Source organism: Chelmon rostratus, chromosome 16 (assembly GCF_017976325.1).
Source record: "Chelmon rostratus isolate fCheRos1 chromosome 16, fCheRos1.pri, whole genome shotgun sequence".
Classification (NCBI taxonomy): domain Eukaryota; kingdom Metazoa; phylum Chordata; class Actinopteri; order Chaetodontiformes; family Chaetodontidae; genus Chelmon; species Chelmon rostratus.
Genome location: NC_055673.1, coordinates 22431949 through 22452139, shown reverse-complemented (window position 1 = coordinate 22452139; position 20191 = coordinate 22431949). Strand labels below are relative to the sequence as shown.

Here is a 20191-nt window from a genome sequence, read left to right as displayed (position 1 = left end):
TAGCTCTGGCTCTGCACAACATCTCAAGAAACAAATACGGCAACTAACTAAAGCCAGTGCTCAATGTGAACCGCTGAATTATTTTCTTCTCTCCTAGTTTTGATCGATTTTCTTCTTCTGGTAGTTCACATTGTGCAGATGTGCAGCTGTCTTCTAAAGAAGATGAAGTTGTAGCTTTCACCCTTCTCCAGGGTGATGCAGTGGGCAATCTGCATGAGGTCCAGATCACTCAGGGAGAGACTGTCTCCATACTGTGTGCTGACAGAGGTGCTGTTTCTCTCCCTCAGTATTTTCTCTTTGCTTTTTTATTTCTGGCATTTTCTCATAGAAATGGCTGAAGAAAATATATCTGTGTCATTGTCCTGAAAACATCTGCCTGCAGTCACCAGAGCTGCAGAGTGGTGCTGGAGGGCTTCTCTAGCTCATGTTGTCCTCAGCTGACGATACGGGTCAAACCTGCTGCCTTTAGTTTTCAGCAACTGATAAACGCCTCCTGTTTCTGATGAGAGACAAAAAAAAAACCTGGTCTTACAATTCTCCCCATTTCCCCTGCAGAAAAGTCTAAAGTTTACTCTGCAAACTTTACATTTTGAGTTGATATACAGAAGCAATTTGTGTGATGTGCACTTTGTTTCCATAGTAACAGGCTTTAACTGCCTGCAAACAGGACTCAGGAAGAACATTTCTTACAATCAAAATGACTTGGAATTAAATGCTCTCCTGAAATTAAACAATTATGCAGATTTTTGTTTTTTCACTTCTACATATACACAGCATAGTCATTTTTGTGCTCTCACCATGGTCAAAAATGAAACCAGAGGCAGCATTTAAAAAATCTTCTTTTAAAAAAATAGCTGATTGCTTTAATTTGTGGGAAATGTGATTCAAACCGGGGGACACAGTGTATTTGTTGTGGACTACTTTTTCGTGCGGACGAATCTATATTTGGTGGTCTAGTGAGTATCTGAGACAGCAGGCTGGGATTTAGTCTAAATAATCTACAGTATGTGTTCATGGTAATGATGTCATCCAGTGTGGCTCATTGATGTGTTTTCAGTAGTTTTTGGACAACAGTAGAGCTCCGTGGTGCAGAGGAAGAAGCTTTGGCACACACACAATACTTGTTAGCTGATACAACCATTTTTGGTTGTTTCGATCTTTTCATAAGATTTGTAAACAAGAGAAAAAGTCGAGAATATGCAGCCTCTTCCTTTAAAAGTCAGGATATTTTGGGGTACAGTGGTGCATTTAAGACGTTTTTCATGTAATTACAAGATCCCTGCTTCGAATCTGCCCATGGATCTCCCTCTTCCCTTGTTCCTGTCACCTCTCTGTATCTCACCCAATAAAGGACATAAATGACCTAATAAATGAAGCACAACCTAAAGAAATCACCATAAGTAAGTCCAGAAGATGGTTTTTATTATATGCAAATGAAATCTCGCAAATCTAATTTGTGCTGCCTCAGTACATCATTCCAAAACAAATATTCCACGTGGCTCAGGCTGCTACAGCGACGCATTAACCAGAGCCAGACTGAAACTGACTGAGATGCTGATATTAGCCAGTACTGGCTTATCACAGGAATAGTGTATTGGCTTACATTCGGTGCAGTAAATTTCAGCAATAAATGTTTTATAGTCAGTTCGAGTACTTTTGTGACGACTGGTTATGACACTGAAAACATTTGTCACAAGGAAACGATTTGGGAACTAAGACCTGCAGCTGCCACTGCTGTTTTTATTTTCAAGGCATTTTATAAAGTGTGCTTTCAGGTCACATCATCTGAAAGTGATTTATTGATCAGATGAGTAACTGTAACATTGTTTTGATATGAAACAAAAACACCTCTCATTTTCCCTGCGAGACATATTTCCAGTAGAAAACACTGTTGAGTGGTCAGCCCCTCAGCAGGCAGTAATGCTCCGTAAATCCTACAATAAGCCTGGATTGTGTAACTCACTCTAACATGAAGTGTGAGGCCAACTGCTCTGCAGAGGAGCCTCATGCTTTTGCAAACTCTTTCTTTTGGTCAGCATCCAAAGCTCATTATCATTGTTAAGTGTTGGAACGGAGATTGAATGGCAAACCAAGCAAAGGGTTATGCTTCTTTACCCCATTTTACATTCATTCAGTGCAATAAAAAGGCACATTTACTGCAGCTCATGCACCTGTCTGACAGTCACACTGTAATGGCCTTTGTCAAGATCAGATTAAGCATGTATATTTGCCCCTCTAGAGACAAGATGTTTACAGCAAGTTTTTTTACAGCATGTTTTTTTTAGTACTCAAGGTTACCTTTAGCCTTTTACCGTGTAGTTTTTAATATTTCTATGTGCTTCACATTAAAATCAACCCATTTAAAAGCTGCTGATGTTGATGCTCCTTGTTTTAACCTGGACGTCTTTATACCTGCAAATCAGTGCCCTAATAGATAAAGAGATTCAGAGATGGCTCCTTTGTTGCTCTCGTGCGTTGAAGCTGCACTCCATATGAACACCTAGAGGAAATTTAAAGAGGACAATAGCCAAGACAGAAATAGACTGACAGACGAATAACATCACGGATGTTATCCACTGCATAATTTGCTGGAAGGTGATACTGTCACAACACCTTCCTGCACACTAAAAATAGACGCACACACAGCTTCCCAGTTTGTCCTGAGTTTGATTCAGTTGTGGAGGACGTATTCAGATTCTTTACTGAAGTAAAAGTACTAAAAGGTAACAATAGTCCTGCATTGAAGATTTCACTGAAGGAAAGTATGGAAGTATAATCAAGAAAATGTATTTTAGTTTTTAAAGTATAAGAAAGAAGAGGATGCTCCCTGTGATTGTTATACCATTAGATTATTAGATTATGATGCGTTATTGTCAAAGCAGGATTTTGCTGCTGCAGTTGGTTGAGGTTGAGCTCATTTTGAAGGATTTTGAACAGAACTGATCATTTTCAACATGGATTAATTGGTATGTTTAAGAGATTTAAGTGTCACAGCAAAATTCCTTTGGATGTCTTAGTGAAAGAGAAAGTGCAGGACGCTCGGGACGCGGTGATTATGTGAACTGCTAGTTAGCTATCAAGCTAACTATTAACGTGCAGGTCAGGCAGCAACAGGTAGTCAGTAACAAGTCATCAGTTATGACAGCTCTCCCAGTCAGCTGGCTAACCGTCAGCTAGCGAGCATCAGCATTCAAAAGCTAACTGTAAATTAGCAAGCAGGGTAGCTTGGTTGCTAATTGAACAGTAAGCTCAGAATTTATTCTCGAGATGTCACAGCTAGCATGTCAGTATAGCTTCCTGTGTTTTGGCCAGCCCCCCCCTCAGAGATCAGCGCTGTCTGGACAGTTTGTTATCAGTCTGACGGCGCACATTTGCATGTTGAAGTCACTGAAGTTGATCTTGGCACAAAACACTTGCTCAGGTTTATTTGGAGCCCACAAGCAGATGTTATCGTGACAGTCTTACTGTAATGATTTAGTTTCTGCTGGTAGGAACAGGCCTTCAGGCCTTCAAGCTGAAAGCGAGCGCAGCTGAAATGGTCGTCCTGTACGCTGTGATGGATGTTTACAGCGGACAGTTCGGGTAATAATGTTGCTTCCAACTGGTCTGATCGTCTGACTTTGCCGCCTTCTAGTCAAACTTCTTTTCAGAGACGTGCCAAACTTTCCAGATCTCAGCTGTTACCTTGGTGGGCACTGCAATTATCCTTTAATACGTTTTCACAAGAGAACAGCGGTGTGTTGGAGCTGTAGGTGGGCAGCTCGAACTGTCCGGAGCCATGCCTGTTCCCCGTCCAGCTGTTGGGAAAGGCTGTGCGTGCTACTCAGGGTCAGAAAAATCAATCTTCCTCGTGGAGCCTTGTGGCTCCAGCTGCCGGGTGGAGATGAGCCCAGTGTGACATCACCATGTTTGCAGGCTTGAATGTACGCTGCGAATGTTTGGATGCTGCAGGTCTGACCGTTTGAATGTATGTGGGCCATCCACTGTGTTCCACATGTGTGTAATGTTGTGTAATGTTAGCGGTTTAACTGCGTGTGTCTGTGTGTGTATGCGTGTGTGTGTGTGTGTGTTTTTCTCCTAAAACCTGGCAGGGTTCCTAGCTAGTGAGGGTTGCGCCAGTGTGGTATCCAGGTTTCTGCCCCAGAGACATGGAAACCGACCAATCAGAGGAGTTTTGGAGAAAATCCTAGGGTGCCCATTACTGACCTATTTGCAGTTAGGCAGGCTTTGACACTCTTTGCAAACCCTGTAACCATCAGAACAACCTTATTAGGAAGACACACAGGGTTGGATCAAGTCAGAACAACAAATTGCTTTCGCGTATTGAGTTACATGCAAAGCTCTTGCTTTGTTTTTTTTCTGTTTTTTCTTTGTTTTTGTGTTTTTGTACGTCTTTCTAATTTCACTGGCTGGAATGCTGCAGCAAACTGCTTCCTGCGTGTCTGCCAAGAAACATCTTGTTCATCCAATGCCTTGCCGTGGCACTGGCAGCCTGGCACCCATGATGCCTCCATCCTTTCCTTTCCTCCCCAGCCCTGCCTGTCTGTCTGGGAAAACCTAGTGTTTACTGTAGAGAACTGGGCAGTGCTGCAAAACCAGTGGGAGGAAACCCCAGACCCAGATTTTAATGGTTTATAGCTGTCTGAATTTAGACCCTGAGTGTAAAGCTCACTTCCTTTGCTATATATTATCATTATGGTGGAACCTGGAGACTTGAACTACAAAGACTAATGAGCAAAACATTTGCTCTAAAACTATATGAAAGACTTTCTAACAAAGACAAGCTTTTACTGTGTGGTGTGTTCTATGAATAGGCTCTACTTTGAGGTGCATGGTGAGGCGTTCACTGTGCATAGTTCGCAGCAGTTTTAATGTGTCTGTGCAGCTTTAGTGACCTTGTTAGTGAATGGAACGAATAATAGTGGCTTGGATGAGATTAGCTCTTACAGTTCAAGCATTTACAGTCCCTGACACGTAGGCCCGCAGGAGCTGGAGGAGGGCAGGCTGGGCTGGCGTGAGGAAAGGACAGCGGTTTGGGTCCAAAGGTCACTTCTTGAAATCAGAGTTATTGTTGCGATCAGACTGCAAATCCCTCCCCATGCGATGCTGCCACAGAGTTTGCTCCTTCAAAGCCAAAGGCCGCACACAAACAGCCACATAATAGTGCTGAATTACAGGATGGCGTTCCAGTTTTCAGGGCAGTGCCATGTTATTGCCAGCAGACATTGTGTTATTGCTCAGATAGTGTATAATGCACATTGTGCTTTCAGGGATTGTGTTGACGTACTGTTCAGAATAATAGATAATGCCTCACTTAAGGTCTTGTCTGGGATAAGCTGTTGAAATGCATCTTCATGTGCAATTCAGGAATACAGTAATCCTGTATACAGGCATTGTGGGTGTGCAGTCAGTCTATCTGTGACACCAGACCTGGAGTTATGTGTACATGAAGTCAGGACTGAATTAGGTTACAGTTACAATGAAATGCTCACATACTTTATGCTGGTCTCTTTTGTTTATTTAAAACTGATTGTTAGCAATTTTGAGGTCGGCTCAACACTTTCTGTCTGTATGTATGTATGCACTGCTCAATAATACACACTCAAGCTACTGGTGCTACTGGTTTGCTGTGGTACTTTGTGTGGTGTTGTGGTTCACTCTTTTGTAATGTGTTGGTGGACTACCAGTTTTGCACTTGCTGTGATGCGCAGGTTTTCATTAAAGCAGGAGGTGCAGTCCTAGTAACCAAGACCCAAGCTGGGTCCTGAGCTGGACCTGAGCTGGGACCTGAGCTGGGACCTGAGCTGGGACCTGAGCTGGGACCTGAGTTGGGTCCAAGTACATCACTATATATTGAGACGTTCACCAGGTCTGACTGTCGGCTGTTAACTAGCACGCTGAGGCTAGCTAGATTAGCTACTGATTTGGCTGTTCATCGTCCTCTTTTGTATTTTAAAGGCGGATTGGAGCCGTGGTAACCCTAGCTAGCTAACCCTAACCCTAACCCTAACCAACTGGAGAAACAGAGCAAAGCATGTTCTTGTAAAGTACTCCTGACAAAATGTTCAGAAAGTGATGTTACAGTAATAGTGATCGGTATAAATGTAAAGGTGTATGTAAATATTTGTGCACATCAGTATGGGTGCAGGGATTTTCTCTTATACCTGAGACATCCTGGCTGCTCTGCAGACTTTGGCAGCTCATAAAAGGCAGGATTGAAGAAGTGTGTGATGTAGTGATGAGCTCTTTGCGACATCTAAAAACATAAATCAATGCAGAAGCAGCCATAAAGTGCAGCATGAGTTGTCGTCAGCCTCTGGAATTCGTTTGCCCCACGTGGGTCCTGATGAAGCGCTAATGACGTATGATGACATCACAAAAACTTTGTCTTCACAGCTTTTGGTTCATGGATAAAATGCCAGAGAGCACACAAACCAGAGCAGAACTGACAACAGCTATGTAGCTATCTTTGTTCTTCAGTGTGGACCAAGAAAGCTGAGCTACATCAGAGCGCTTCACACAGAGTTATCAGATCATCTGAACTTCTCTCCTCCACACAACTTTTTTATCTCAGAATCGGGGACTTTCAAAAAGTGACAATCGACAATCAAACCCACTTTATACAGTGAAGAGGTGAGAAAACAGACAGGGTTTGAACTTCTCTCTCAAGCTCGCTACTTTCATCCTCTACACAACTATCTCCATCACTTCAAGTGAATATCTTCTAAGAGAGACTATCCGACAGTGTGAACACTTTTGCTGTTTATTGCGTCTCCCTCTCGCCCCCCCATGCCAGCAGGCTTTTCACCCCACCTTCCACTGCGACCATTCATAGCAGGTTAAAAGCTGAACTTGTTGGACAATCCATAGCTCCGCTCATTAACAGCGGAGCAGAAGTGCAGGGTTAAAGGGTTAAAGTGAACTGACAGGCTTTCTGAGAGCAACACTATGAGAATTTGATTTCCAACTAATTTTCATACAACCACAAAAGAGTCTTTATTACACCTGGATCAGTCAGGACTACAGCGTTTGTGGGTGGTTGAGGTGCACAAATATTTGCTTTGGCAGCAAACATCACCACATGATGATCTGTTGGACAGATGGCTCTTCTTCACTGCTTTATTGGAACAGTTGAAGCGTTTTGCTCACAAATGTATTTTACCACTTTATACTTCCGATCAAGCACAGCAAGCAAACTTAACTGATGACTTTATAAAACTAAGCTATATTCCCCTAATGGTTTCATAATGTTTAGATATCATAAATGTTTTTATTGACAAAACACTTGAGGTGACAAAGCCACCTGAAGGTTCTCCAAAATAATCAGTGACGGAGCTCAGCAGGCGGGTTGACATCTTTGCCGGGTGCTGTGGGGGATCTGTGAGGTGCTACGTCAATCACTGGAACATTCATGAATAGTTTTCTTCGTCTGTTCGCTAACAGGTCAGATATATCAAGACAACTGCTTGATTGCTATATCACACAAAGTAGGTAGAGGGCGCTGTTTTTTTTTTTTTGAATATCTGTGACGATTTTAAATGGCTAGAGATTATTATAATAGTAATTTGTACCTGGCAGTCCTCTGAAAAATGATGCTCGTTCACAGCGAGTCTTCAGGTGAACGCTGCCACAAGCCATTCAGACTAGAGTGGGCTGAAAAACACTGAATATCCCCAAGAAATGTAAAAGTACAAGTATTATTACTAGTTCAGTAGTCTGTCCTCTGAGTCACATGTTGAGTTGCAACAATACACCACACTGAACTGAATTTGTCAGTGCCCTCAAAACAACCCACGTGACCCAAATGACTGTTCTGGAGTTCATGATTCATTCATTCAGTTCATTCATTCACTGATTCATGTGAGCATTTCTGATCGCTCACCTCTCTGGTTAAGTTCAAGCAGTTAGAACTTCTCATTACGGTTAAAAGACACCAATAACTTTTTGCAGCCTTATAACAATACTGAGCTACTTCTGTTTGTGCTCCCCAGCAGCATCAGGGGAAAACAGATCATCAGGTTTCAGAACGAATAGCTAACGCAGTCGTTTTTCTGGTGAGGGCAGTCTCTTGTCCGTGTGCCAGCTGTTTCTTCAGGTGTTTTGCCAGATATTTAAAAGGAATTAGATGTGTGTTGTCTTGTTTTGCCGGGGAAACACAATCATTTGGTATCATTATAGTGAATGTATTACTGCAGACGTTACAGACATCAGACTGCTGTCCGATATCGGCCTGATACTGACTCAAATAGCTGATCTATGTCAACGTGCGTGTAGTATTTTGCCAAAATGTTCTGAACAGTCACATTACAAACACTTGAACGTGAAACAGCAAGCTTAACAAACTCCAGTCCAGCACGAGGCATGATGGGAAAGTCAGGGCCATTGCTACAATATGTAATAAAGAGAACATGAAGCTTTCAGGCTCAGACTGGGCTGGTCTCGGGACAGCAAACATCAAAAACGACGTTCTTAAAGGACCAGAGTGGAGGATTTAGTCGCATGTAGCAATGAGGTTGCAGACCAAACGAATACCCCTCGCCTCACCCTCCCCTACGGTGGCTGTGACAAACGGGAAAAGCATCCAATGCTTTGTTTGTGGGGGTGATTACACACTTATGAAAACAAACTTGAATAAAATATTCCATGTCTGCCAGTGGATCCGCGTACACACTGGACCTTTAAAGAAAAACTGAAATTTTAGGACAATTTGGAGCATGAAAGTGGCAGAATGAACCCTAAAAAAGCTTTTCACATGGTGGAAACTGACTACATGTGAGCCCAAACACGCCACTAAGCTGGAGTTCAGTTCCAGCCTTACCTTACAAATAACAGCAACTATGATAATAATGACATTAACGATAAAAAGCTCTGTGTCTGCAGATATCCAAAGGCAGGATATCAGAATCAGATCAGAACGGTGCATCTTGAGTTTCAGCCCCATCAGACTTTTGCCCGCCGTCTGCATCCAGCGGTGTGAGAACAAGCCCGCAGTTTGTTTAGCTGTAGCCTCAGTGGTTTATAGTCCTGGTAATGTGGTCTCTAATGAGGAGTTAATTTGACACTGATACGATCATGCTCTGAAACACCTTGAGCAGCGGCACCGTGCAGAGCCGGTCTCAGAGCAGGTATGCGCCGGGCTGCAGGGGGACCCCCCTCGGCCCGGTGGCGGTCTGAGCGCCGGCGGCCTCGCCGTCACATCTGGCAGGAAGCAGTGGCGGCTGATCGGTGCTGACAGACCATGTGAACACGCGTTTCCTGTAGCGCTCTCCGTCTGCTGCGAGCATACATCCTCAGCACTCGGGGTGGAACTAATTCACACACTCCAGATACCGCTGTGCGCACGCAGAGGTCGTGCAGGGGTCGGGGTTTCATATAGTGCCATCCAGCAGACGCTCGTGTGTCAGCGCCGCGGCGGTCGCTGCGGCGCTGGACAGTTTAATACCAGCGGGGAGGCTGGGGGAGGGAGAGTTGGCACAACATACAAGGTCAGTGTTAACAACGCTACCAGGGTAAAACTGACCCAGGTTAGATGGCTGTGAAACCGAGGCTACATTTAACACAGAGAGAGATACCAACATGTTTTTTTGTCTTTCATTATAATGTTGCACCATTGGTGCAGTGTGATTTAAGCTTTTTTTTTTGGGGGGGGGGGGGGTGGTTTTGTTGCTGTCACTGCGCCTGCATCAGTTTGCATATTTTTGAGCCACTTTATTTATAATTTGTAGTTCATATCATCAGCATACCCTCCTGTCATCCCTCCTGCTGCCCCTCTGCCTGGATCTGAATAAATCCCCAAGGCTCTGCAGAGCAGTGCAGTCAACCCCGTCTCCTGCTAATTCCATTTACCACTAAACCATAAATACTGCTTCACAAAAGGTGTTTTGTCAATGTTTGTCATACAAAGCACATGATTTGGCACAAGGCACTTTCAATAACCTCAACCACATGAATTGAGTTGCCTAAACAGATTTAAAATGCTTTACGTGCCATAAGTAGATATTGTGGGAAAACTAGCACGTTCTCAGTGAGTGTTGTGCAGACATGCTCAACACTTTTGCAGATCCGTGAACATTTCCTTGTCGTTGTATATTAAAACAGTGTAATCCAGGCACATTCTGCCTGAACAAATTAGTCTATAAATATGATTTTAGGAGACAGGGTTAGTGGAGAATACACCGACTGAATTGCAGCCTCGATTCTAAAAGAGTCAGGATGCTGTGCATAAATGAAACAGGATGTGGTGATCAGCTAATCCTTTTTGACGTATCCTCAGTTGAAAACAGAACAGACGATGTTAATAATTAATGAATAATTAAATCATGTTTGACCTCATCAGCTTCCTTGATTTTTGTAAATATATGCTTATTCTGAATTTGATGTCTTTTTTAGAATTGGGGTTACAATACAAAATTATATAAAAATGAATACAGATAAGAAAACATAATGGATGAAATATATGAAGATCAAAACATTTTCTGGCCTTAATTTAAAGTATAATTAGAGGCACATAGTGGAGGAGTTCTGTTCTTGTATTTGGCTCTGTGTGCTGTGCATTGTGGGCTTCTGTGCTGCACGTTTCAGTGCCTGATCATTTAGTGAAATATGCTACATGTAATGCATGTAATGTAATATGTATTATTGTAATATTAGCTTCACTGCATCGATACGTCCTTTTTATAATTGCTCTGTGTGTTTCAGTGTGTGCTAGTTATTTTTTAGGCTGATCGTGTGACATCTATGCAGGAACTCCAGATGGAAAATCCCTCACATATTAATGTGCAGTGTTTCCTGTAAAATAGCCAGTAAATACATTTAAAGTTAAGTGACAACAATTGAGACAACCTTTTAATCATTTGCAGTCACTGAAGTCATTTATCAGGCTGAAACTTCAGACATTTATTGTTTCTATCTTCTCAGATGAGAGGATTTGCTGTGTTTCTGTTTCATAGCATTATTAATTGAATATCTTTGGGTGTTTTAACCGAAAAAAGGCAGCAGTTAGAGGTCTGAGAAGTGGTGATGGACAGTTTTCACCGTTTTTAATTTAATTGTTTTTGTGGTTATTTATTATCAATCTAATTTAATTTAATTTATTTAGAGTCATTGATAATGAAAATTATTGTTAATTACAGCCTCATTTCTTCATATTTTTGCAGTTAAATTCATTTTAATTTAATTTAAGGTCTTAAATTTGATTACATGCAGCATTAGATAACCATTTCACAAGTCTGAACACACCACTTTCCTGAACACATAATCAGTTCATGAAGCATTTCCTGACACATCTGTGGTCAAACACAGCAAAGAGACCGGCAGGAGAGGCTTCTTCTCCGTGCGAACGAGACCACCGTCATAAAAAAAATCCAAAACGATACTGATTCGAGAGAACCAGATCACCTTATTCATCTTAAATCCCTCAGACGCAGTCGTTCGTTGCTGCAGAGCAGCGTTTTCCCGTCAGCGAGCTGATGCAGATCTAATAACATAAACAAGCGAAAACAGAGAACCGCTGCGTCAAACATTTTCATATTTGTCAGAATGAAACGTTCGTTGGATTCCTCCATCCTTCGCTGATCTTGCCAGTATTTTTGTCTCCTTTCCCTCCCCCTCACCTCCCCTCCCTCCCTCCGTCTCTCTGCATCTTTTCCCTCTTTTTTTTTTTCATTGTGAACAGCTTACTGCAGTATCCTTAAAGTCCCTGCATGTGTCCTGAGTTGTCCTCTCTTACCCAGCATGCACCGCAGCGATCTGGAGCTCTGTCGGCTCAGGATGGGCGCACACTTTTGATGTCGGGAGAGAGGAGGGGGGAGGACAGGCAGACGCTACGATGTTGCTTTATATACTCCTTTCAATGGTTTCCCTCAGCGCCCACTGCTGTCATCAATTTGAAAAGGGCTTTTTTCACCCTCCCATTTTTGCTTTTTTTCATTCTGGCCCTGAAATAGTGTCCATGAGGCTGAAAAAAAAGGGGGAAAAAAACTCAGTGTTGCTGCAAACGGAGTCTGCGAGCCGGCGCATTGTCCTGATGTGACCCACACTCGCTCATACAGGCGAAAGCAGCAACTGTCTGCCTGAAAGGGAGGTGTGTGAGTGTGTGTGTGAGTGTGTGTGTGTGTGTTGTGTAAGATGGTGACATTAGTAGGGCAAGAGATGCATGAGAATTAGATATTTGTCTTTATTTGCAGTATCCAGGTGTTGACCATTACATGCTCACAATATTAACCCATCCCACTGCACCCTGCGGTTACACACACACACACACACACTCGCGCGCACACACACAAACATAATTAGCTCTGTGGTTGTATTATTTCCTCATATTCACCCTTATCATATCATACATTTCGACAATAGTTCATTTAATGCCAAAGCTGCTCAGTAAATCAACAGCTGATTAATCATCAATCATTTTGAAGATAGATTAATTGTCATTTTTTTCAGGCACATTTACAAACTATTATTTCTGGTTCCAACTTCTCAAATGTGAGGATTTACTGCTTTTCTCATTACAAATGAAATAAGGGCTGCGACTAATGATTACTCATTGTTGAGATTTTCTCTTATTAAATCACTCAATCATTTTTAGAAAATCACAGATCACAGTTACATCATGTTATGCCTCCAAAGAAATCAATAATACAACCAAATGCAAACACCCAGTCACAGAGAATTACGCCACAGCTTTTCTCTTTGTTTTTTTATTACAAGCACTATTTTATATTGAGCCATTAAGGTCCTGCTTTCCAGGTTTTCTATGACGGACCTGGTTTACAGCTTATTAACACACTGCATGTTTATTCCCAACCAGACTATACAGATTCATCAAATGAAATCTGTTCCCTTAATGGATTTATTCCATCTTCCTTAACAGTTCTCCTTTATCTTGTTTCTACGTAATAACACGATAGCGCGTGATGGATTCCAGACCCTCAGTTTTAATAGTTTCAGTTTTTCTCAGAGCAGTATAAAGAAGAGTGCCAATCAATTAATCACAGTGCAAAATCTCTTCCACAGATAGTCAGTTTACAGTGACCAACAGAGAGAAGCAGCGAGTCCTCACAGTTGAGGAGTCACAATGTGTGTACAAGTTTGGCATTTTTCTCAATAAATGACCTCAGTTATTCACCTCTTAATCAAAAGGATCAACAGTTTTATTGCTCATAAAGATAATAGGTGTGCAGTGAAAATCAGTCTTACTGTTTCTAACAGTCTGCTGTTTTACTAAGTGAAATTTTTTAAATAATAAATCCCCTCGGAAAATATTTAAAAGCATCTATATCATACCATGGCCCTCAGTAGAGCCTTCATCACGCTCTCAGAATTCCTGCATAGACTTAATGAAGTGGCCGTTCTCTTTCCTGCTCAGCATACAGTTGTTTAGCTGCCATCTCCAGGTTTCTTCTTCCTTTATCTAGTGAATAAAGGCTAAATCCACTGGTGCACTGGACTGACAGTAGCTGACTAACCAAATTATGGGATGTAAGAAAATAATTACTCTAGAACGTCTTGAGGGTGGATGTAACTGTTCTGAATACATCTATTGCCATAATACCCACAGTGTTAGGCCCGAGAAGTTTTATCCATGTTTGAATCCCTCCTTGGATTCAGCCCCCATCCCCCAAGATTATATTATCATACCCTGATAGACTCCATGACACCTTTAAACAACGTCATATTCAGCATACTGACCACTGTCTCCACGAGTCCTGCCTGGTTAACAGTGAAGCAGCTGCTGAGCGGTGGTAGAAACTTGCTCTAATCATGAAGTCGTTAAGGACGACTCAGTAACTGCACAGTATGATGTATCACGTTACTTAAGGGGAAACAAAAAAGTAACTATTGATTAAGTAATGAGCCATTAATGAGCTGTCACTCAGAGGCTGGTTCAGAGTTAATCAAGAGCGACTCGTGAAGGAAGCAGTGAGTTAGTCGAATCATTTAGGAAGTTATCATTAGCTGATGATTTATTCACAGAGTACCTCCCAGTCTGTTCTCCAGAAACTCATCATTATCTGCTATATAGTCCTCAAATCACAGTTACCAGGAATTAATGACCGTCCAGAGAAAAAGTCATTGTCTCTGGGTAATGCACTGCATACTCGACGTTATGTTTTCTCTTGTATCTCCTGTGAATAATCCTGGAAGAAAGCGCAGTTGTCCCATTCCATGTAGCTTCTTCTTCATTGCCGCCCTTGCTTTGGCCTTGTCCATTAGAACCCGGTCAGTGATGCGTCTGTACCTGGTCATACCAGCCATGGACTTAAATATCCGGTGCCTTCTGCAGCAGTGTTGTCATAAAGGCACCCCAGCTGCGATCTTCCATTCCTTCTTTAAAACCTGCAATACAGATGTTCTGGTGGCAAGAAATCGCTATATCTATTGGCTTAGCCCACTTCACGGCCATCACCACCAGAAGTCTCCTTCGCTTTTTTTTTTTACGTGAGACTGATGATGAGTCGCTGTGAAGTGTTTGTTTTTAAAATGGAAGACAAACTGTGACTCCAGAGCCATAGTCATGTACCAAAGCTTACCCGTATGCTGCGTATCATCATGCCCCAGTGTTTACGCTGTTTCCTCTGGTTTAAACCTGACCGGGGCCTTTGCAGACAGAGTGATGTTCTCTCCATGTTCACATGGTCTCCTGAAGAGCTTCACTTTCCTCTCACACCAAAACACATGGACACCATCCTCGACTAGAGCACAGGCCTTAGATCTGGAAGGAGAAGAAAGACTTCCATTTTTTTGCCAAATGTTTTATTGGAGCCAAGGATCTTTCTGGTCTTTTAGCCAGAATTAACAAAGAAAGGGACATTAAATTGGTCAGAAATAAAGCTTCAAATTCTATCGAGATTCCATGTTTCTAATAGAAAACAGAAGCATGCCTTGTGTATGTCTTTACCTGATCGAACAGAGGAGAAAACGCTGCGGTGATCTAGGGCATGTGAACATTTTGCAGCCTACGGCACTTACAGGCCATTTCTCCAAAAACCCACAAAGGCACATCAAGCGCCCGAAGTGCAACAACAACAGCAGTGTGCAAAAACACCGCTGCAAACAACAGGATAGAGGCGCCACTCGCTGCAGAAAAGGTGACGGGGGTGATCATCCCCTAAGCTACTGTAGATTCAACGCAAACAGCACAGCATGAAAAACACTGGAATAGTGAGCCTGGTTGGTTGTTTGCATATTTGTGAGCTTTAAAAGCCAGTAATGTCAGCCCTGTTACTGGCCAGTATATTATTGGATCTTTAATAAAAAAAAAATAAGCTCACATTATGTTTCTGTATGTGCTGCAGCAGCATCCAGCCTGAGCACTAATTCCTTGCCGTTGATAGTGGAGTAGTTGGAGGCAGAGCACACAGGACGAGCTGGGAAGTTTCCCACAGCCCTCGACACACCCCTGGAGGAAGGAGCTCTGCCCTCTCCAGCCTTTACTTACATGTTTATAACCATTAGAGCCCAGCCTGTCGACACTCATCAGCACATCTCCTCTAAACTGTCCAGGCCCAGACTCGGGCCCAAATGTCATTTTATCTCGCATTTCCTCGGCAGAAACCATTCATACTTTCAGCTCGCCGCACTGGAAAAGATGAAGAAGACTAACAGCAAAAATGGATGCTGAAAATGTGCGTCACATTGTCAAATATAACTCAAATCACCATGGAAACTGAGTAACAGAGTGTATCAGTGGGTGTTTTTGTCTCTCTCTCTCAGACACGCACACACACACTTTCTTTTCATCTCCCTCCTTGTGTCTCTTCAAAAATAACACACACATGCGTATACACGCACATCTCTGACTGGATAATCGCATCACGGTCTGGAATCACTTGTTGGTAGAAATTATTTTGGAAACGGCTGCATTTCTGGGGGGAAGGAATGTAGAAAATATGACTAGTAAGTTTGAATCAACAACATGGAAGGTATTAGATGTGTTGCAGCGCCGCTGTCATGTACGCTGTGGGCTTTCCAGAGGAATTTATTGCCAGAGAGAATAATAACGAGTGTTGCTGTAGTGTGTCGAGGTGATTCGAAACAAGTGATTTCGGTGATATTTGCTTTAATTGGTATAGTCAGATTGATGAGGCTGTTAAACTGCTCCACAGAGAAGACGTTCTGCAGTCATTTCATCTCATAATAAGAGATTAGGCTGTACAGGCATTAAGTGTCAATCTGCTGGTACATATGGATCGAGAACTAACAAGAAGGTGCAGGAGATTTGATTTTCTGCAAAAAAACCTCACTCATTTTTTGAAATCTGTGCAATAATTCATTGATAGCTAACTCATTTCTCTTTGGGGAAAATGCTCAGTTCATTATTTGTTTCTTTTTTTGCAATTTTGGTGACTTAAGTAGTTTCAGTCTTGTTTGTCTGAAGTTGGAAATGCATCCTTTCTTCCAGGTAAAGTGTTTTTCACATTAGAAGATGATGCATTCCAGAACCCCTGTCCACAGCGTGCACCGTACATCCCGAAAATCCCTCCCCTGGTGTCTAAAAGGGCTCCTCTGGAGTGTTCTTGGAAACAAACTTGAGTTTTGTTATTCACCAAAAGTGAATTTCGTTCCTCGTGAAACTTCTGATTTTTTACGTATTTGAAGTCCATCTTTGTTCACGCCCATGTTGTCCAGCTCTCCTCCTCCCTGTCTTTAGGTGTGTTACCACAGAAGCATGTGCTTCCACACTAACTTCCTTTAATGAACTGTTCAAATGTGTCAGTGGCAAGAAATCAACATGTCTCTTTGTTTTGACGGTACTTTGGTCAAAGTGTTACTACTATCACTTCTACAGTGATCGTGCTGCCTATATTAATGCTCTCCAGGTGGATGTGAATTTAGTACTGTGATTGGTGCAATATCTGTGTGGGCAGGCAGATGAAGCATTTTATTCTATCACTTCAATTTAACCAGCTGAGAAAATAACAGTCAGGTTGTCTGTCATCACCACATCCGGACCCAGCCAGGAGCTTCCTCTCTGCAATGCAACTTAAACAAACCTCCTGGTCATTGGTGGAGAAAATGAGGATGGGACGCCTTGTCAGAACACAGCCAAGGGGCACAATGAACAGGTGACGATGTTGCAAGGAAGGTTTCAGAGCCGCTGCTTCGTGGTACAATGTTCCCAGATCACAGGGGGAGAGGCCGCCATGGTATGACCAATGATGGCCATGACCGGGAAGAGAAGGAATAAAGCAGTGTAGAAGTGTTGATGGAGAGCAGGAGGCAGCAGGACTGAGACTCAGCGGAGTAACCAGCCTCTGCAAATGAATGAGTGCATGCAAATGAGGCCTGAAGAGAATATGAAGCAAGCAAATATGTAAATTAGCATTACATACAAATAGGACTTGATTATGTTGTCCTGTTGTGGATAGACATTGTTATTAATACAATAATTCCCTTTCAGATGGAAGTGCAATGTTACATTTCCCCCAAGATGAGATGCAAATGTGCTCGCACACATGCGTGCGCACACTTGTTTGTGTGTGGACGAGTGTGTTAAAGAGTGCCACAGGGAGCACGGAGGGAGGAAAAGCATTCCCATTAGAGCGCCCATTAAATCTGATTACAAGTGATTACCGTCTGTCGGAGAGAGATGACCGGCCCTGTCCTGCCACTGAATTAATGCCATAAACAAATGCTTTCTTTTCTCACTCTCATCATAATCAATCTGTTTTTTTTTCTTGTTGTTTGCTTCTTTTTTTTCGTGTGTGTTCTTCTTCCCTTGAGATCTCGCCATGAACTCAACCTGACTTTCAATGATTTTTGGCTAAACACCAGACTCGGAGTCAGCGCTCATTTCTGCTTCCCTGCACATGTTGTTTTGTCACTGTTGTTTTATTTATGGCCGTTTTCCTCCCAAAATGCCGCTCTTCACTCCGGGCTCTGACACACACACACACAGATATATCGACTTATCCAAAAGGGAAAAGAAATTCATACTGTGATTCCTCCGCCCATACTGCAGCGCGGGGGGAAGCATTTGCGGTCGTGACCACATGTGGAAACCACTAGAGGTTATTTTAAAGCAGCTGTGGGAGTTGCCTCGTCGAGTGTCGTATGTAGGTCATCTCAGCCGGATGTCGTGTTCTGACTACATCCCGCCACACAGAACAAAAGGTGCTGAGACTCCACTGTGACAATTGTATTTTCAATTTGAATGAATCCTCTGCTCGCTTGTGAGTTCACTGAAGACGTGAGCAGATACCTGCATTGTAGGTGTTTTAATGTCTTTGACCTCGCTGCCTCACCACCGCCAACCCCCCCCACCACTGCCTCAGGTCAATTTTTAATGCCATGGCAACATGTTTGCAATCGTTTCAAGACCCGCTGGTGTTCAGAGCTGGACTGTGAGTTTCATCTCGGCTGCTCATTAGTTTGACCGGGCTTTGTGTCTGTGTGTGTGTGTGTGTGTGTGTGCGTGTGTGTTTTTCTAGGTGTTTCTCTCGGGGAGCTCAGCAGCTCCTCAGCGCTGCCTGGAGTCAGAATTCACCACTTCCTCTGGTAAGACCTTCATGTTGCTCAATCCCACACAGCCAGAGTCCTGCAGCCTGCAGAATGCCAATACATAGTGTTTCTCTTCATGAGACCTCCCTGCTGTGGCCAAGGCGCGCACACACACACACACACACACACACACACACACACTTACAGAAAATCAAATGTCTCTGGCTGTGATGGGCGCACCTGCTGCCACACAGCTGATCTAAACGTCAGTAACCCTCCTGCAGGCATCGTACTTCTCTGTATAGTTTACACCTAATAGTTGCTTTAGTTTGTCGACATGATGCTCGTTACATTTATGTTGTTCATTCATCAGTAAACAGATAAATGATGACACAAAGCTTCTGTTTCATACATTCAGAACATTAACATCTGTAGCATGGCCGTCTACTTATCTCCTGTGCAGTCTCAGTTTAGTTTGTCTGCTGCTGGAGGGACATCTAGTCAGACCTGAACAAAGGCCATGCACTGAACAGTGTTGGGGCTACTTGCAACATTCAATATATTACATGTTGCTAGTTGTGAGTCATTTCGAAGTAATAAGCTACTTTACAGAAATGCCGTATGTGTCAAGTAAAGTGATACTGATTACTCGACTTTTGAGTTCCAGCTGCCAAAGTAGCTGCATAGTATGTAGCGCAATCATTATCATAGGCTCGGCATAACCTGGTCTCTATGGCAACATTAGCTGAGTGATTGGTTTTGACGTGAAATTTGCTGACGAGCTTTATCAGATGTGTTGTTTCTGCTTGCACTTCTGCACACTGTCTGCATCGGCTCTGTGCAGGCTCGCACCTCAGCTGCGTCTCACAGGCGGAACGACAACACGAGGCGTTTATTTACACTTCAAGTCTGTTTTTTCGACAATACGTGCGGAGACGTGAGGTTGATGTCCAATAAACACACACACACACACACACTCTCACACACACCTCTTTTGCACCAGTTTGCTGAAAGCGAGGCTTTTACCAGCCCACACCTCCCATCATGCAGTGCTGGACTGAGCAGTTTTATATTCCAGAATGCACACGTTACTGGTTTATAGATTTATCCATGAATGAGGTGGCTGTCATGTTTCCTGACTCCAGCTGCTGAGCTTTGCACCTGTGTGTCTGACTGCTGTGTTGATTATCTATGAAAGACTGAATGAATGTAACACTGTGACTGAATTCCTATTAGCAACAGGTTGCATTACTGTATTACTGCTGATGCAGAGCTGGTGCGACCCTGCAGTTCTCGACTTAGATATGTGCTGCCAGTTGTTGTTTCCTTTTTCTTTTTTAAACTTCATGAACAACACAGTAATATTACAATACAATAATTTTTTACTTCTGCTTCTTTGTTGAATGACGTTTTGTCAACTGAATGTAGGCCAAAGACATGCTGCACACATGGAAAAAATAATTTTAGGTATTACAAATGTATAGATACACAGTTCTATAAATTATTCTAAATTACATCGTCAGCATTGAGGGAGGTGGTGAGAGAAAAGCTCTGCCACTGAAATCTGACTCTTCAGAAGTTCTTCATACAGACGTAACAGTGAATGAATGAAATCTTTACCGTTTATCATTAGTATTGATAAAATTCATGAAGGCCGACATTATTTATTAAAGGCTCATAGCCAACATTAGCTTAACGACATTAAGTTAACCGCTGCATGGGGTGATCAAAGCTGACATCTTTCCAAATG

General features: G+C 42.7%; 1 protein-coding gene across 9 annotated transcripts in view; it reads left to right on the top strand.

Moving 5' to 3' along the window:
* thrb (thyroid hormone receptor beta) overlaps positions 1-20191 on the top strand; it is a 107800-nt gene that overhangs the window by 45891 nt on the left and 41718 nt on the right. For 4 of the 9 annotated variants that reach the window (XM_041954908.1, XM_041954909.1, XM_041954907.1 and 1 more), the window contains exon 2: positions 18432-18498. The exons of the other annotated variants lie outside the window; for them this stretch is intronic. The gene's annotated coding sequence lies outside the window, so the exon portion shown is untranslated. The remainder of the gene's footprint in view (positions 1-18431; positions 18499-20191) is intronic. 9 annotated transcript variants of the gene reach the window in all.